This window comes from Amblyomma mixtum, chromosome 8, assembly GCF_055824585.1.
Source record: "Amblyomma mixtum isolate Tamu chromosome 8, ASM5582458v1, whole genome shotgun sequence".
NCBI lineage: Eukaryota > Metazoa > Arthropoda > Arachnida > Ixodida > Ixodidae > Amblyomma > Amblyomma mixtum.
The window spans coordinates 149,221,830-149,236,770 of NC_143019.1; positions in this window are offsets into that span (position 1 = coordinate 149,221,830).

The following is a 14,941-nucleotide window of genomic DNA, read 5'->3' on the forward strand; positions in this document are numbered from 1 at the left end:
AGTTGGCAAGTTTGCAAGTTTGCAAGTTCGCAAGTTTGTAAGTTTGCAAGTTTGCAAGTTTGCAAGTTTGCAAGTTTGCGTTTGAGTTTGCAAGTTGGCAAGTTTGCAAGTTTGCAAGTTTGCACATTTGCAAGTTAGCAAGTATGAGAGTTTGCAAGTTTGCAAGTTTGCAAGTTTGCAAGTTGGCAAGTTTGCAAGTTGGCAAGTTGGCAAGTTTGCAAGTTTGCAAATTTGCAAGCAAGTTTGAGAGTTTGCAAATTTGCAAGTTTGAGAGTTTGCAAGTTTGAGACTTTGCAAGTTTACAAGTTTGCATGTTTGCAAGTTTGCAAGTTTGCAAGTTTGAGAGTTTGCAACTTGGCAAGTTGGCAAGTTTGCAAGTTTGCAAGTTTGCACGTTTGCAAGTTAGCAAGTTTGAGAGTTTGCAAGTTTGCAAGTTCGCAAGTTTGCAAGTTGGCAAGTTTGCAAGTTGGCAAGTTTGCAAGTTTGAAAGTTTGCAAGTTTGCAAGTTTGCAAATTTGCAAGCAAGTTTGAGAGTTTGCAAGTTTGCAAGTTTGAGAGTTTGCAAGTTTGCAAGTTTGAGAGTTCGCAAGTTTGCAAGTTTGCAAGTTTGAGAGTGTGCAAGTTTGAGAGTTTGCAAGTTTGAGAGTTTGCAAGTTTGCAAGTTTGCAAGTTGGCAAGTTTGCAAGTTGGCAAGTTTGCAAGTTTGCAAGTTTGCAAGTTTGCAAGTTTGAAAGTTTGCAAGCTTGCAAGTTGGCAAGTTGGCAAGTTTGCAAGTTTGCAAGTTTGTAACTTTGCAAGTTTGCAAGTTTGCAAGTTTGAGAGTTTGCAAGTTTGAGAGCTTGAGAGTTTGCAAGTTTGAGAGTTTGCAAGTGCGAGAGTTTGCAAGTTTGCAAGTTGGCAAGTGTGCAAGTTGGCAAGTTGGCAAGTTTGGAAGTTTGCAAGTTTGCAAGTTGGCAAGTTGGCAAGTTGGCAAGTTTGCAAGTTTGCAAGTTTGCAAGTTTGCAAGTTCGCAATTTGGCAAGTTTGCAAGTTTGCAAGTTTGCAAGTTTCCAAGTTTCCAAGTTTGCAAGTTTGAGAGTTTGCAAGTTTGAGAGTTTGCAAGTTTGCAAGATTGCAAGTTTACAAGTTTGCAAGTTTACAAGTTTGCAATTTTTAGAGTTTGCAAGTTGGCAAGTTGGCAAGATTGCAAGTTTGCACATTTGCAAGTTAGCAAGTTTGAGAGTTTGCAAGTTTGAGAGTTTGCAAGTTTGAGAGTTTGCAAGTTTGTAAGTTGGCAAGTTTGAGAGTTTGCAAGTTTGAGAGTTTGCAAGTTTGCAAGTTTGAGAGCTTGCAAGTTGGCAAGTTTGCAAGTTTGCAAGTTTGCAAGTTGGCAAGTTTGCAAGTTTGCATGTAGGCAGTTTGCAAGTTTGCAAGCAAGTTTGCGAGTGCAAGTTTGCAAGTTTGCAAGTTTGCAAGTTTGTAAGTTTGCAAGTTTGCAAGTTTGCAAGTTTGAGAGTTTGCAAGTTTGAGAGCTTGAGAGTTTGCAAGTTTGAGAGTTTGCAAGTGCGAGAGTTTGCAAGTTTGCAAGTTGGCAAGTGTGCAAGTTGGCAAGTTGGCAAGTTTGGAAGTTTGCAAGTTTGCAAGTTTGCAAGTTTGCACATTTGCAAGTTAGCAAGTATGAAAGTTTGCAAGTTTGCAAGTTTGCAAGTTGCCAAGTTTGCAAGTTGGCAAGTTGGCAAGTTTGCAAGTTTGCAAATTTGAGCAAGTTTGGGAGTTTGCAAGTTTGCAAGTTTGAGAGTTTGCAAGTTTGCAAGTTTGAGAGTTTGCAAGTTTGCAAGTTTGCAAGTTTGAGAGTTTGCAAGTTTGCAAGTTTGAGAGTTTGCAAGTTTGAGACTTTGCAAGTTTACAAGTTTGCATGTTTGCAAGTTTGCAAGTTTGCAAGTTTGCAAGTTTGCAAGTTGGCAAGTTTGCAAGCTTGCAAGTTTGAGAGTCTGCAAGCTGGCAAGTTGGGAAGTTTGAGAGTCTGCTAGATGGCAAGATGGCAAGTTTGCAAGTTTGAGAGTTTGCAAGTTTGCAAGTTGGCAAGTTGGCAAGTTGGCAAGTTGGCAAGTTTGCAAGTTGGCAAGTTGGCAAGTTTGGGAGTTTGCAAATTTGCAAGTTTGCAAGTTTGTAAGTTCGCAAGTTTGAGAGTTTGCAAGTTTGCAAGTTTGCAGGTTTGAGAGCTTGCAAGTTGGCAAGTTTGCAAGTTTGCAAGTTTGCAAGTTGGCAAGTTTGCAAGTTTGCATGTAGGCAGTTTGCAAGTTTGCAAGCAAGTTTGAGAGTGCAAGTTTGCAAGTTTGCAAGTTTGTAAGTTTGCAAGTTTGCAAGTTTGCAAGTTTGAGAGTTTGCAAGTTTGAGAGCTTGAGAGTTTGCAAGTTTGAGAGCTTGCAAGTTGGCAAGTTTGCAAGTTTGCAAGTTTGCAAGTTGGCAAGTTTGCAAGTTTGCATGTAGGCAGTTTGCAAGTTTGCAAGCAAGTTTGAGAGTGCAAGTTTGCAAGTTTGCAAGTTTGTAAGTTTGCAAGTTTGCAAGTTTGCAAGTTTGAGAGTTTGCAAGTTTGAGAGCTTGAGAGTTTGCAAGTTTGAGAGTTTGCAAGTGCGAGAGTTTGCAAGTTTGCAAGTTGGCAAGTGTGCAAGTTGGCAAGTTGGCAAGTTTGGAAGTTTGCAAGTTTGCAAGTTTGCAAGTTTGCACATTTGCAAGTTAGCAAGTATGAAAGTTTGCAAGTTTGCAAGTTTGCAAGTTGCCAAGTTTGCAAGTTGGCAAGTTGGCAAGTTTGCAAGTTTGCAAATTTGAGCAAGTTTGGGAGTTTGCAAGTTTGAGAGTTTGCAAGTTTGCAAGTTTGAGAGTTTGCAAGTTTGCAAGTTTGCAAGTTTGAGAGTTTGCAAGTTTGCAAGTTTGAGAGTTTGCAAGTTTGAGACTTTGCAAGTTTACAAGTTTGCATGTTTGCAAGTTTGCAAGTTTGCAAGTTTGCAAGTTTGCAAGTTTGCAAGTTGGCAAGTTTGCAAGCTTGCAAGTTTGAGAGTCTGCAAGCTGGCAAGTTGGGAAGTTTGAGAGTCTGCTAGATGGCAAGATGGCAAGTTTGCAAGTTTGAGAGTTTGCAAGTTTGCAAGTTGGCAAGTTGGCAAGTTGGCAAGTTGGCAAGTTGGCAAGTTTGCAAGTTGGCAAGTTGGCAAGTTTGGGAGTTTGCAAATTTGCAAGTTTGCAAGTTTGTAAGTTCGCAAGTTTGAGAGTTTGCAAGTTTGCAAGTTTGCAGGTTTGAGAGTTTGGAAGTTTGCAAGTTTGAGAGCTTGCAAGTTGGCAAGTTGGCAAGTTTGCAAGTTTGCAAGTTGGCAAGTTGGCAAGTTTGCAAGTTGGCAAGTTTGCAAGTTTGCAAGCAAGTTTGAGAGCTTGCAAGTTTGCAAGTTTGCAAGTTTGAGAGTTTGCAAGTTTGTAAGTATGCAAGTTTGCAAGTTTGAGAGTTTGCAAGTTTGAGAGTTTGCAAGTTTGAGAGTTTGCAACTTTGCAAGTTTGCAAGTTGGCAAGTTTCCAAGTTTGCAAGTTCGCAAGTTGGTAAGTTTGCAAGTTTGCAAGTTTGCAAGTTTGAGAGTTTGCAAGTTGGCAAGTTTGCAAGATTGCAAGTTTGCACATTTGCAAGTTAGCAAGTATGAGAGTTTGCAAGTTTGCAAGTTTGCAAGTTGGCAAGTTTGCAAGTTTGCAAGTTGGCAAGCTTGCAAGTTTGAGAGTCTGCAAGCTGGCAAGTTTGCAAGCTTGCAAGTTGGCAAGTTGGCAAGTTTGCAAGTTTGTAAGTTTGCAAGTTTGCAAGTTTGCAAGTTTGAGAGTTTGCAAGTTTGAGAGCTTGAGAGTTTGCAAGTTTGAGAGTTTGCAAGTGCGAGAGTTTGCAAGTTTGCAAGTTGGCAAGTGTGCAAGTTGGCAAGTTGGCAAGTTTGGAAGTTTGCAAGTTTGCAAGTTGGCAAGTTGGCAAGTTGGCAAGTTTGCAAGTTTGCAAGTTTGCAAGTTTGCAAGTTCGCAATTTGGCAAGTTTGCAAGTTTGCAAGTTTCCAAGTTTCCAAGTTTGAGAGTTTGCAAGTTTGAGAGTTTGCAAGTTTGCAAGATTGCAAGTTTGCAAGTTTGCAAGTTTGCAAGTTTGCAAGTTTGAGAGTTTGCAAGTTGGCAAGTTTGCAAGTTTGCAAGTTTGCACATTTGCAAGTTAGCAAGTATGAGAGTTTGCAAGTTTGCAAGTTTGCAAGTTGGCAAGTTTGCAAGTTGGCAAGTTGGCAAGTTTGCAAGTTTGCAAATTTGCAAGCAAGTTTGAGAGTTTGCAAGTTTGAGAGTTTGCAAGTTTGCAAGTTTGAGAGTTTGCAAGTTTGCATGTTTGCAAGTTTGAGAGTTTGCAAGTTTGAGAGTTTGCAAGTTTGAGACTGCAAGTTTACAAGTTTGCATGTTTGCAAGTTTGCAAGTTTGCAAGTTTGCAAGTTTGCAAGTTTGAGAGTTTGCAAGTTTGCAAGTTGGCAAGTTTGCAAGTTTGCAAGTTTGCAAGTTTGCAAGTTTGAGAGTTTGCAAGTTTGCAAGTTTGAGAGTTCGCAAGTTTGCAAGTTTGCAAGTTTGAGAGTGTGCAAGTTTGAGAGTTTGCAAGTTTGAGAGTTTGCAAGTTTGCAAGTTTGCAAGTTTGTGAGTTTGCAAGTTCGCAGGTTTGAGAGTTTGCAAGTGTGAGAGTTTGCAAGTTTGCAAGTTGGCAAGTGTGCAAGTTGGCAAGTTGACAAGTTCGGAAGTTTTGCAAGTTTGAGACTTTGCAAGTTGGCAAGTTTGAAAGTTTCCAAGTTTGAGAGTTTGAGAGTTTGCAAGTTTGAGAGTTTGCAAGTTTGAGAGTTTGCAAGTTTGCAAGTTTGAGAGTTTGCAAGTTTGAGAGTTTGCAAGTTGGCAAGTTGGCAAGTTTGCAAGTTTGCAAGTTTGCAAGTTTGAGAGTTGCAAGTTTGCAAGTTTGCAAGTTTGCAGGTTTGAGAGTTTGGAAGTTTGCAAGTTTGAGAGCTTGCAAGTTGGCAAGTTTGCAAGTTTGCAAGTTTGCAAGTTGGCAAGTTTGCAAGTTTGCAAGTGGGCAAGTTTGCAAGTTTGCAAGCAAGTTTGAGAGTTTGCAAGTTTGCAAGTTTGAGAGTTTGCAAGTTTGTAAGTTTGCAAGTTTGCAAGTTTGAGAGTTTGCAAGTTTGAGAGTTTGCAAGTTTGAGAGTTTGCAAGTTTGCAAGTTTGCAAGTTGGCAAGTTTGCAAGTTTGCAAGTTCGCAAGTTTGTAAGTTTGCAAGTTTGCAAGTTTGCAAGTTTGCAAGTTTGCAAGTTTGAGTTTGCAAGTTGGCAAGTTTGCAAGTTTGCAAGTTTGCACATTTGCAAGTTAGCAAGTATGAGAGTTTGCAAGTTTGCAAGTTTGCAAGTTTGCAAGTTGGCAAGTTTGCAAGTTGGCAAGTTTGCAAGTTTGCAAATTTGCAAGCAAGTTTGAGAGTTTGCAAATTTGCAAGTTTGAGAGTTTGCAAGTTTGAGACTTTGCAAGTTTACAAGTTTGCATGTTTGCAAGTTTGCAAGTTTGCAAGTTTGAGAGTTTGCAACTTGGCAAGTTGGCAAGTTTGCAAGTTTGCAAGTTTGCACGTTTGCAAGTTAGCAAGTTTGAGAGTTTGCAAGTTTGCAAGTTCGCAAGTTTGCAAGTTGGCAAGTTTGCAAGTTGGCAAGTTTGCAAGTTTGAAAGTTTGCAAGTTTGCAAGTTTGCAAATTTGCAAGCAAGTTTGAGAGTTTGCAAGTTTGCAAGTTTGAGAGTTTGCAAGTTTGCAAGTTTGAGAGTTCGCAAGTTTGCAAGTTTGCAAGTTTGAGAGTGTGCAAGTTTGAGAGTTTGCAAGTTTGAGAGTTTGCAAGTTTGCAAGTTTGCAAGTTGGCAAGTTTGCAAGTTGGCAAGTTTGCAAGTTTGCAAGTTTGCAAGTTTGCAAGTTTGAAAGTTTGCAAGCTTGCAAGTTGGCAAGTTGGCAAGTTTGCAAGTTTGCAAGTTTGCAAGTTTGTAAGTTTGCAAGTTTGCAAGTTTGCAAGTTTGAGAGTTTGCAAGTTTGAGAGCTTGAGAGTTTGCAAGTTTGAGAGTTTGCAAGTGCGAGAGTTTGCAAGTTTGCAAGTTGGCAAGTGTGCAAGTTGGCAGGTTGGCAAGTTTGGAAGTTTGCAAGTTTGCAAGTTGGCAAGTTGGCAAGTTGGCAAGTTTGCAAGTTTGCAAGTTTGCAAGTTTGCAAGTTTGCAAGTTCGCAATTTGGCAAGTTTGGAAGTTTGCAAGTTTGCAAGTTTCCAAGTTTCCAAGTTTGCAAGTTTGAGAGTTTGCAAGTTTGAGAGTTTGCAAGTTTGCAAGATTGCAAGTTTACAAGTTTGCAAGTTTACAAGTTTGCAATTTTTAGAGTTTGCAAGTTGGCAAGTTGGCAAGATTGCAAGTTTGATCATTTGCAAGTTAGCAAGTTTGAGAGTTTGCAAGTTTGAGAGTTTGCAAGTTTGAGAGTTTGCAAGTTTGCAAGTTTGCAAGTTTACAAGTTTGCAAGTTTACAATGCAATTTTTAGAGTTTGCAAGTTGGCAAGTTGGCAAGATTGCAAGTTTGCACATTTGCAAGTTAGCAAGTTTGAGAGTTTGCAAGTTTGCAAGTTTGAGAGTTTGCAAGTTTGCAAGTTTGCAAGTTGGCAAGTTTGCAAGTTTGCAAGTTTGCAAGTTTGCAAGTTTGAAAGTTTGCAAGCTTGCAAGTTGGCAAGTTGGCAAGTTTGCAAGTTTGCAAGTTTGCAAGTTTGTAAGTTTGCAAGTTTGCAAGTTTGCAAGTTTGAGACTTTGCAAGTTTGAGAGCTTGAGAGTTTGCAAGTTTGAGAGTTTGCAAGTGCGAGAGTTTGCAAGTTTGCAAGTTGGCAAGTGTGCAAGTTGGCAAGTTGGCAAGTTTGGAAGTTTGCAAGTTTGCAAGTTGGCAAGTTGGCAAGTTGGCAAGTTTGCAAGTTTGCAAGTTTGCAAGTTTGCAAGTTCGCAATTTGGCAAGTTTGCAAGTTTGCAAGTTTCCAAGTTTCCAAGTTTGCAAGTTTGAGAGTTTGCAAGTTTGAGAGTTTGCAAGTTTGCAAGATTGCAAGTTTGCAAGTTTGCAAGTTTGCAAGTTTGAGAGTTTGCAAGTTGGCAAGTTTGCAAGTTTGCACATTTGCAAGTTGGCAAGTTGGCAAGTTTGCAAGTTTGCAAATTTGCAAGCAAGTTTGAGAGTTTGCAAGTTTGAGAGTTTGCAAGTTTGCAAGTTTGAGAGTTTGCAAGTTTGCATGTTTGCAAGTTTGAGAGTTTGCAAGCTTGAGAGTTTGCAAGTTTGAGACTGCAAGTTTACAAGTTTGCATGTTTGCAAGTTTGCAAGTTTGCAAGTTTGCAAGTTTGCAAGTTTGAGAGTTTGCAAGTTTGCAAGTTGGCAAGTTTGCAAGTTTGCAAGTTTGCAAGTTTGCAAGTGTGAGAGTTTGCAAGTTTGCAAGTTTGAGAGTTCGCAAGTTTGCAAGTTTGCAAGTTTGAGAGTGTGCAAGTTTGAGAGTTTGCAAGTTTGAGAGTTTGCAAGTTTGCAAGTTTGCAAGTTTGTGAGTTTGCAAGTTCGCAAGTTTGAGAGTTTGCAAGTTTCAGAGCTTGAGAGTTTGCAGGTTTGAGAGTTTGCAAGTGTGAGAGTTTGCAAGTTTGCAAGTTGGCAAGTGTGCAAGTTGGCAAGTTGACAAGTTCGGAAGTTTTGCAAGTTTGAGAGTTTGCAAGTTGGCAAGTTTGAAAGTTTCCAAGTTTGAGAGTTTGAGAGTTTGCAAGTTTGAGAGTTTGCAAGTTTGAGAGTTTGCAAGTTTGCAAGTTTGAGAGTGCAAGTTTGAGAGTTTGCAAGTTGGCAAGTTGGCAAGTTTGCAAGTTTGCAAGTTTGCAAGTTTGAGAGTTTGCAAGTTTGCAAGTTTGCAAGTTTGCAGGTTTGAGAGTTTGGAAGTTTGCAAGTTTGAGAGCTTGCAAGTTGGCAAGTTTGCAAGTTTGCAAGTTGGCAAGTTTGCAAGTTTGCAAGTGGGCAAGTTTGCAAGTTTGCAAGCAAGTTTGAGAGTTTGCAAGTTTGCAAGTTTGAGAGTTTGCAAGTTTGTAAGTTTGCAAGTTTGCAAGTTTGAGAGTTTGCAAGTTTGAGAGTTTGCAAGTTTGAGAGTTTGCAAGTTTGCAAGTTTGCAAGTTGGCAAGTTTGCAAGTTTGCAAGTTCGCAAGTTTGTAAGTTTGCAAGTTTGCAAGTTTGCAAGTTTGCAAGTTTGCAAGTTTGAGTTTGCAAGTTGGCAAGTTTGCAAGTTTGCAAGTTTGCACATTTGCAAGTTAGCAAGTATGAGAGTTTGCAAGTTTGCAAGTTTGCAAGTTTGCAAGTTGGCAAGTTTGCAAGTTGGCAAGTTGGCAAGTTTGCAAGTTTGCAAATTTGCAAGCTAGTTTGAGAGTTTGCAAATTTGCAAGTTTGAGAGTTTGCAAGTTTGAGACTTTGCAAGTTTACAAGTTTGCATGTTTGCAAGTTTGCAAGTTTGCAAGTTTGAGAGTTTGCAACTTGGCAAGTTGGCAAGTTTGCAAGTTTGCAAGTTTGCACGTTTGCAAGTTAGCAAGTTTGAGAGTTTGCAAGTTTGCAAGTTCGCAAGTTTGCAAGTTGGCAAGTTTGCAAGTTGGCAAGTTTGCAAGTTTGAAAGTTTGCAAGTTTGCAAGTTTGCAAATTTGCAAGCAAGTTTGAGAGTTTGCAAGTTTGCAAGTTTGAGAGTTTGCAAGTTTGCAAGTTTGAGAGTTCGCAAGTTTGCAAGTTTGCAAGTTTGAGAGTGTGCAAGTTTGAGAGTTTGCAAGTTTGAGAGTTTGCAAGTTTGCAAGTTTGCAAGTTGGCAAGTTTGCAAGTTGGCAAGTTTGCAAGTTTGCAAGTTTGCAAGTTTGCAAGTTTGAAAGTTTGCAAGCTTGCAAGTTGGCAAGTTGGCAAGTTTGCAAGTTTGCAAGTTTGTAAGTTTGCAAGTTTGCAAGTTTGCAAGTTTGAGAGTTTGCAAGTTTGAGAGCTTGAGAGTTTGCAAGTTTGAGAGTTTGCAAGTGCGAGAGTTTGCAAGTTTGCAAGTTGGCAAGTGTGCAAGTTGGCAAGTTGGCAAGTTTGGAAGTTTGCAAGTTTGCAAGTTGGCAAGTTGGCAAGTTGGCAAGTTTGCAAGTTTGCAAGTTTGCAAGTTTGCAAGTTCGCAATTTGGCAAGTTTGCAAGTTTGCAAGTTTGCAAGTTTCCAAGTTTCCAAGTTTGCAAGTTTGAGAGTTTGCAAGTTTGAGAGTTTGCAAGTTTGCAAGATTGCAAGTTTACAAGTTTGCAAGTTTACAAGTTTGCAATTTTTAGAGTTTGCAAGTTGGCAAGTTGGCAAGATTGCAAGTTTGCACATTTGCAAGTTAGCAAGTTTGAGAGTTTGCAAGTTTGAGAGTTTGCAAGTTTGAGAGTTTGCAAGTTTGTAAGTTGGCAAGTTTGAGAGTTTGCAAGTTTGAGAGTTTGCAAGTTTGCAAGTTTGAGAGCTTGCAAGTTGGCAAGTTTGCAAGTTTGCAAGTTTGCAAGTTGGCAAGTTTTCAAGTTTGCATGTAGGCAGTTTGCAAGTTTGCAAGCAAGTTTGAGAGTGCAAGTTTGCAAGTTTGCAAGTTTGCAAGTTTGTAAGTTTGCAAGTTTGCAAGTTTGCAAGTTTGAGAGTTTGCAAGTTTGAGAGCTTGAGAGTTTGCAAGTTTGAGAGTTTGCAAGTGCGAGAGTTTGCAAGTTTGCAAGTTGGCAAGTGTGCAAGTTGGCAAGTTGGCAAGTTTGGAAGTTTGCAAGTTTGCAAGTTTGCAAGTTTGCACATTTGCAAGTTAGCAAGTATGAAAATTTGCAAGTTTGCAAGTTTGCAAGTTGCCAAGTTTGCAAGTTGGCAAGTTGGCAAGTTTGCAAGTTTGCAAATTTGAGCAAGTTTGGGAGTTTGCAAGTTTGCAAGTTTGAGAGTTTGCAAGTTTGCAAGTTTGAGAGTTTGCAAGTTTGCAAGTTTGCAAGTTTGAGAGTTTGCAAGTTTGCAAGTTTGAGAGTTTGCAAGTTTGAGACTTTGCAAGTTTACAAGTTTGCATGTTTGCAAGTTTGCAAGTTTGCAAGTTTGCAAGTTTGCAAGTTGGCAAGTTTGCAAGCTTGCAAGTTTGAGAGTCTGCAAGCTGGCAAGTTGGGAAGTTTGAGAGTCTGCTAGATGGCAAGATGGCAAGTTTGCAAGTTTGAGAGTTTGCAAGTTTGCAAGTTGGCAAGTTGGCAAGTTGGCAAGTTGGCAAGTTTGCAAGTTGGCAAGTTGGCAAGTTTGGGAGTTTGCAAATTTGCAAGTTTGCAAGTTTGTAAGTTCGCAAGTTTGAGAGTTTGCAAGTTTGCAAGTTTGCAGGTTTGAGAGTTTGGAAGTTTGCAAGTTTGAGAGCTTGCAAGTTGGCAAGTTGGCAAGTTTGCAAGTTTGCAAGTTGGCAAGTTGGCAAGTTTGCAAGTTGGCAAGTTTGCAAGTTTGCAAGCAAGTTTGAGAGCTTGCAAGTTTGCAAGTTTGTAATTATGCAAGTTTGCAAGTTTGAGAGTTTGCAAGTTTGAGAGTTTGCAAGTTTGAGAGTTTGCAACTTTGCAAGTTTGCAAGTTGGCAAGTTTCCAAGTTTGCAAGTTCGCAAGTTGGTAAGTTTGCAAGTTTGCAAGTTTGCAAGTTTGAGAGTTTGCAAGTTGGCAAGTTTGCAAGATTGCAAGTTTGCACATTTGCAAGTTAGCAAGTATGAGAGTTTGCAAGTTTGCAAGTTTGCAAGTTGGCAAGTTTGCAAGTTTGCAAGTTGGCAAGCTTGCAAGTTTGAGAGTCTGCAAGCTGGCAAGTTGGCAAGTTTGAGAGTCTGCTAGATGGCAAGATGGCAAGTTTGCAAGTTTGAGAGTTTGCAAGATTGCAAGTTGGCAAGTTGGCAAGTTGGCAAGTTTGAGAGTTTGCAAATTTGCAAGTTTGCAAGTTTGTAAGTTCGCAAGTTTGAGAGTTTGCAAGTTTGCAAGTTTGCAAGTTTGCAGGTTTGAGAGTTTGGAAGTTTGCAAGTTTGAGAGCTTGCAAGTTGGCAAGTTTGCAAGTTTGCAAGTTTGCAAGTTGGCAAGTTGACAAGTTTGGAAGTTGGCAAGCAAGTTTGAGAGTTTGCAAGTTTGCAAGTTTGAGAGTTTGAGAGTTTGCAAGTTTGCAAGTTTGAGAGTTTGCAAGTTTGTAAGTTTGCAAGTTTGCAAGTTTGAGAGTTTGCAAGTTTGAGAGTTTGCAAGTTTGAGAGTTTGCAAGTTTGCAAGTTGGCAAGTTTCCAAGTTTGCAAGTTCGCAAGTTTGTAAGTTTGCAAGTTTGCAAGTTTGCAAGTTTGCAAGTTTGAGAGTTTGCAAGTTTGAAAGTTTCCAAGTTTGAGAGTTTGAGAGTTTGCAAGTTTGAGAGTTTGCAAGTTTGAGAGTTTGCAAGTTTGCAAGTTTGAGAGTTTGCAAGTTTGAGAGTTTGCAAGTTGGCAAGTTGGCAAGTTTGCAAGTTTGCAAGTTTGAGAGTTTGCAAGTTTGCAAGTTTGCAAGTTTGCAGGTTTGAGAGTTTGGAAGTTTGCAAGTTTGAGAGCTTGCAAGTTGGCAAGTTTGCAAGTTTGCAAGTTTGCAAGCAAGTTTGAGAGTTTGCAAGTTTGCAAGTTTGAGAGTTTGCAAGTTTGTAAGTTTGCAAGTTTGCAAGTTTGAGAGTTTGCAACTTTGAGAGTTTGCAAGTTTGAGAGTTTGCAAGTTTGCAAGTTTGCAAGTTGGCAAGTTTGCAAGTTTGCAAGTTCGCAAGTTTGTAAGTTTGCAAGTTTGCAAGTTTGCAAGTTTGCAAGTTTGCAAGTTTGCAAGTTCGAGTTTGCAAGTTGGCAAGTTTGCAAGTTTGCAAGTTTGCACATTTGCAAGTTAGCAAGTATGAGAGTTTGCAAGTTTGCAAGTTTGCAAGTTTGCAAGTTTGCAAGTTGGCAAGTTTGCAAGTTGGCAAGTTGGCAAGTTGGCAAGTTTGCAAATTTGCAAGCAAGTTTGAGCGTTTGCAAATTTGCAAGTTTGAGAGTTTGCAAGTTTGAGAGTTTGCAAGTTTGAGACTTTGCAAGTTTACAAGTTTGCATGTTTGCAAGTTTGCAAGTTTGCAAGTTTGAGAGTTTGCAACTTGGCAAGGTGGCAAGTTTGCAAGTTTGCAAGTTTGCACGTTTGCAAGTTAGCAAGTTTGAGAGTTTGCAAGTTTGCAAGTTCGCAAGTTTGCAAGTTGGCAAGTTTGCAAGTTTGCAAGTTGGCAAGTTTGCAAGTTTGAAAGTTTGCAAGTTTGCAAGTTTGCAAATTTGCAAGCAAGTTTGAGAGTTTGCAAGTTTGCAAGTTTGAGAGTTTGCAAGTTTGCAAGTTTGAGAGTTCGCAAGTTTGCAAGTTTGCAAGTTTGAGAGTGTGCAAGTTTGAGAGTTTGCAAGTTTGAGAGTTTGCAAGTTTGAGAGTTTGCAAGTTTGCAAGTTTGCAAGTTGGCAAGTTTGCAAGTTGGCAAGTTTGCAAGTTGGCAAGTTTGCAAGTTTGCAAGTTTGAAAGTTTGCAAGCTTGCAAGTTGGCAAGTTGGCAAGTTTGCAAGTTTGCAAGTTTGCAAGTTTGTAAGTTTGCAAGTTTGCAAGTTTGCAAGTTTGAGAGTTTGCAAGTTTGAGAGCTTGAGAGTTTGCAAGTTTGAGAGTTTGCAAGTGCGAGAGTTTGCAAGTTTGCAAGTTGGCAAGTGTGCAAGTTGGCAAGTTGGCAAGTTTGGAAGTTTGCAAGTTTGCAAGTTGGCAAGTTGGCATGTTGGCAAGTTTGCAAGTTTGCAAGTTTGCAAGTTTGCAAGTTCGCAATTTGGCAAGTTTGCAAGTTTGCAAGTTTGCAAGTTTCCAAGTTTCCAAGTTTGCAAGTTTGAGAGTTTGCAAGTTTGAGAGTTTGCAAGTTTGCAAGTTTGCAAGTTTACAAGTTTGCAAGTTTACAAGTTTGCAATTTTTAGAGTTTGCAAGTTGGCAAGTTGGCAAGATTGCAAGTTTGCACATTTGCAAGTTAGCAAGTTTGAGAGTTTGCAAGTTTGCAAGTTTGAGAGTTTGCAAGTTTGCAAGTTTGAGAGTTCGCAAGTTTGCAAGTTTGCAAGTTTGAGAGTGTGCAAGTTTGAGAGTTTGCAAGTTTGAGAGTTTGCAAGTTTGCAAGTTTGCAAGTTGGCAAGTTTGCAAGTTGGCAAGTTTGCAAGTTTGCAAGTTTGCAAGTTTGCAAGTTTGAAAGTTTGCAAGCTTGCAAGTTGGCAAGTTGGCAAGTTTGCAAGTTTGCAAGTTTGCAAGTTTGTAAGTTTGCAAGTTTGCAAGTTTGAGAGTTTGCAAGTTTCAGAGCTTGAGAGTTTGCAAGTTTGAGAGTTTGCAAGTGCGAGAGTTTGCAAGTTTGCAAGTTGGCAAGTGTGCAAGTTGGCAAGTTGGCAAGTTTGGAAGTTTGCAAGTTTGCAAGTTGGCAAGTTGGCAAGTTGGCAAGTTTGCAAGTTTGCAAGTTTGCAAGTTTGCAAGTTCGCAATTTGGCAAGTTTGCAAGTTTCCAAGTTTCCAAGTTTGCAAGTTTGAGAGTTTGCAAGTTTGAGAGTTTGCAAGTTTGCAAGATTGCAAGTTTGCAAGTTTGCAAGTTTGCAAGTTTGCAAGTTTGAGAGTTTGCAAGTTGGCAAGTTTGCAAGTTTGCAAGTTTGCACATTTGCAAGTTAGCAAGTATGAGAGTTTGCAAGTTTGCAAGTTGGCAAGTTTGCAAGTTGGCAAGTTGGCAAGTTGGCAAGTTTGCAAGTTTGCAAATTTGCAAGCAAGTTTGAGAGTTTGCAAGTTTGAGAGTTTGCAAGTTTGCAAGTTTGAGAGTTTGCAAGTTTGCATGTTTGCAAGTTTGAGAGTTTGCAAGCTTGAGAGTTTGCAAGTTTGAGACTGCAAGTTTACAAGTTTGCATGTTTGCAAGTTTGCAAGTTTGCAAGTTTGAGAGTTTGCAAGTTTGCAAGTTGGCAAGTTTGCAAGTTTGCAAGTTTGCAAGTTTGCAAGTTTGAGAGTTTGCAAGTTTGCAAGTTTGAGAGTTCGCAAGTTTGCAAGTTTGCAAGTTTGAGAGTGTGCAAGTTTGAGAGTTTGCAAGTTTGAGAGTTTGCAAGTTTGCAAGTTTGCAAGTTTGTGAGTTTGCAAGTTCGCAAGTTTGAGAGTTTGCAAGTTTCAGAGCTTAAGAGTTTGCAGGTTTGAGAGTTTGCAAGTGTGAGAGTTTGCAAGTTTGCAAGTTGGCAAGTGTGCAAGTTGGCAAGTTGACAAGTTCGGAAGTTTTGCAAGTTTGAGAGTTTGCAAGTTGGCAAGTTTGAAAGTTTCCAAGTTTGAGAGTTTGAGAGTTTGCAAGTTTGAGAGTTTGCAAGTTTGAGAGTTTGCAAGTTTGCAAGTTTGAGAGTTTGCAAGTTTGAGAGTTTGCAAGTTGGCAAGTTGGCAAGTTTGCAAGTTTGCAAGTTTGAGAGTTTGCAAGTTTGCAAGTTTGCAAGTTTGCAGGTTTGAGAGTTTGGAAGTTTGCAAGTTTGAGAGCTTGCAAGTTGGCAAGTTTGCAAGTTTGCAAGTTTGCAAGTTGGCAAGTTTGCAAGTTTGCAAGTGGGCAAGTTTGCAAGTTTGCAAGCAAGTTTGAGAGTTTGCAAGTTTGCAAGTTTGAGAGTTTGCAAGTTTGTAAGTTTGCAAGTTTGCAAGTTTGAGAGTTTGCAAGTTTGAGAGTTTGCAAGTTTGAGAGTTTGCAAGTTTGCAAGTTTGCAAGTTGGCAAGTTTGCAAGTTTGCAAGTTCGCAAGTTTGTAAGTTTGCAAGTTTGCAAGTTTGCAAGTTTGCAAGTTTGCAAGTTTGAGTTTGCAAGTTGGCAAGTTTGCAAGTTTGCAAGTTTGCACATTTGCAAGTTAGCAAGTATGAGAGTTTGCAAGTTTGCAAGTTTGCAAGTTTGCA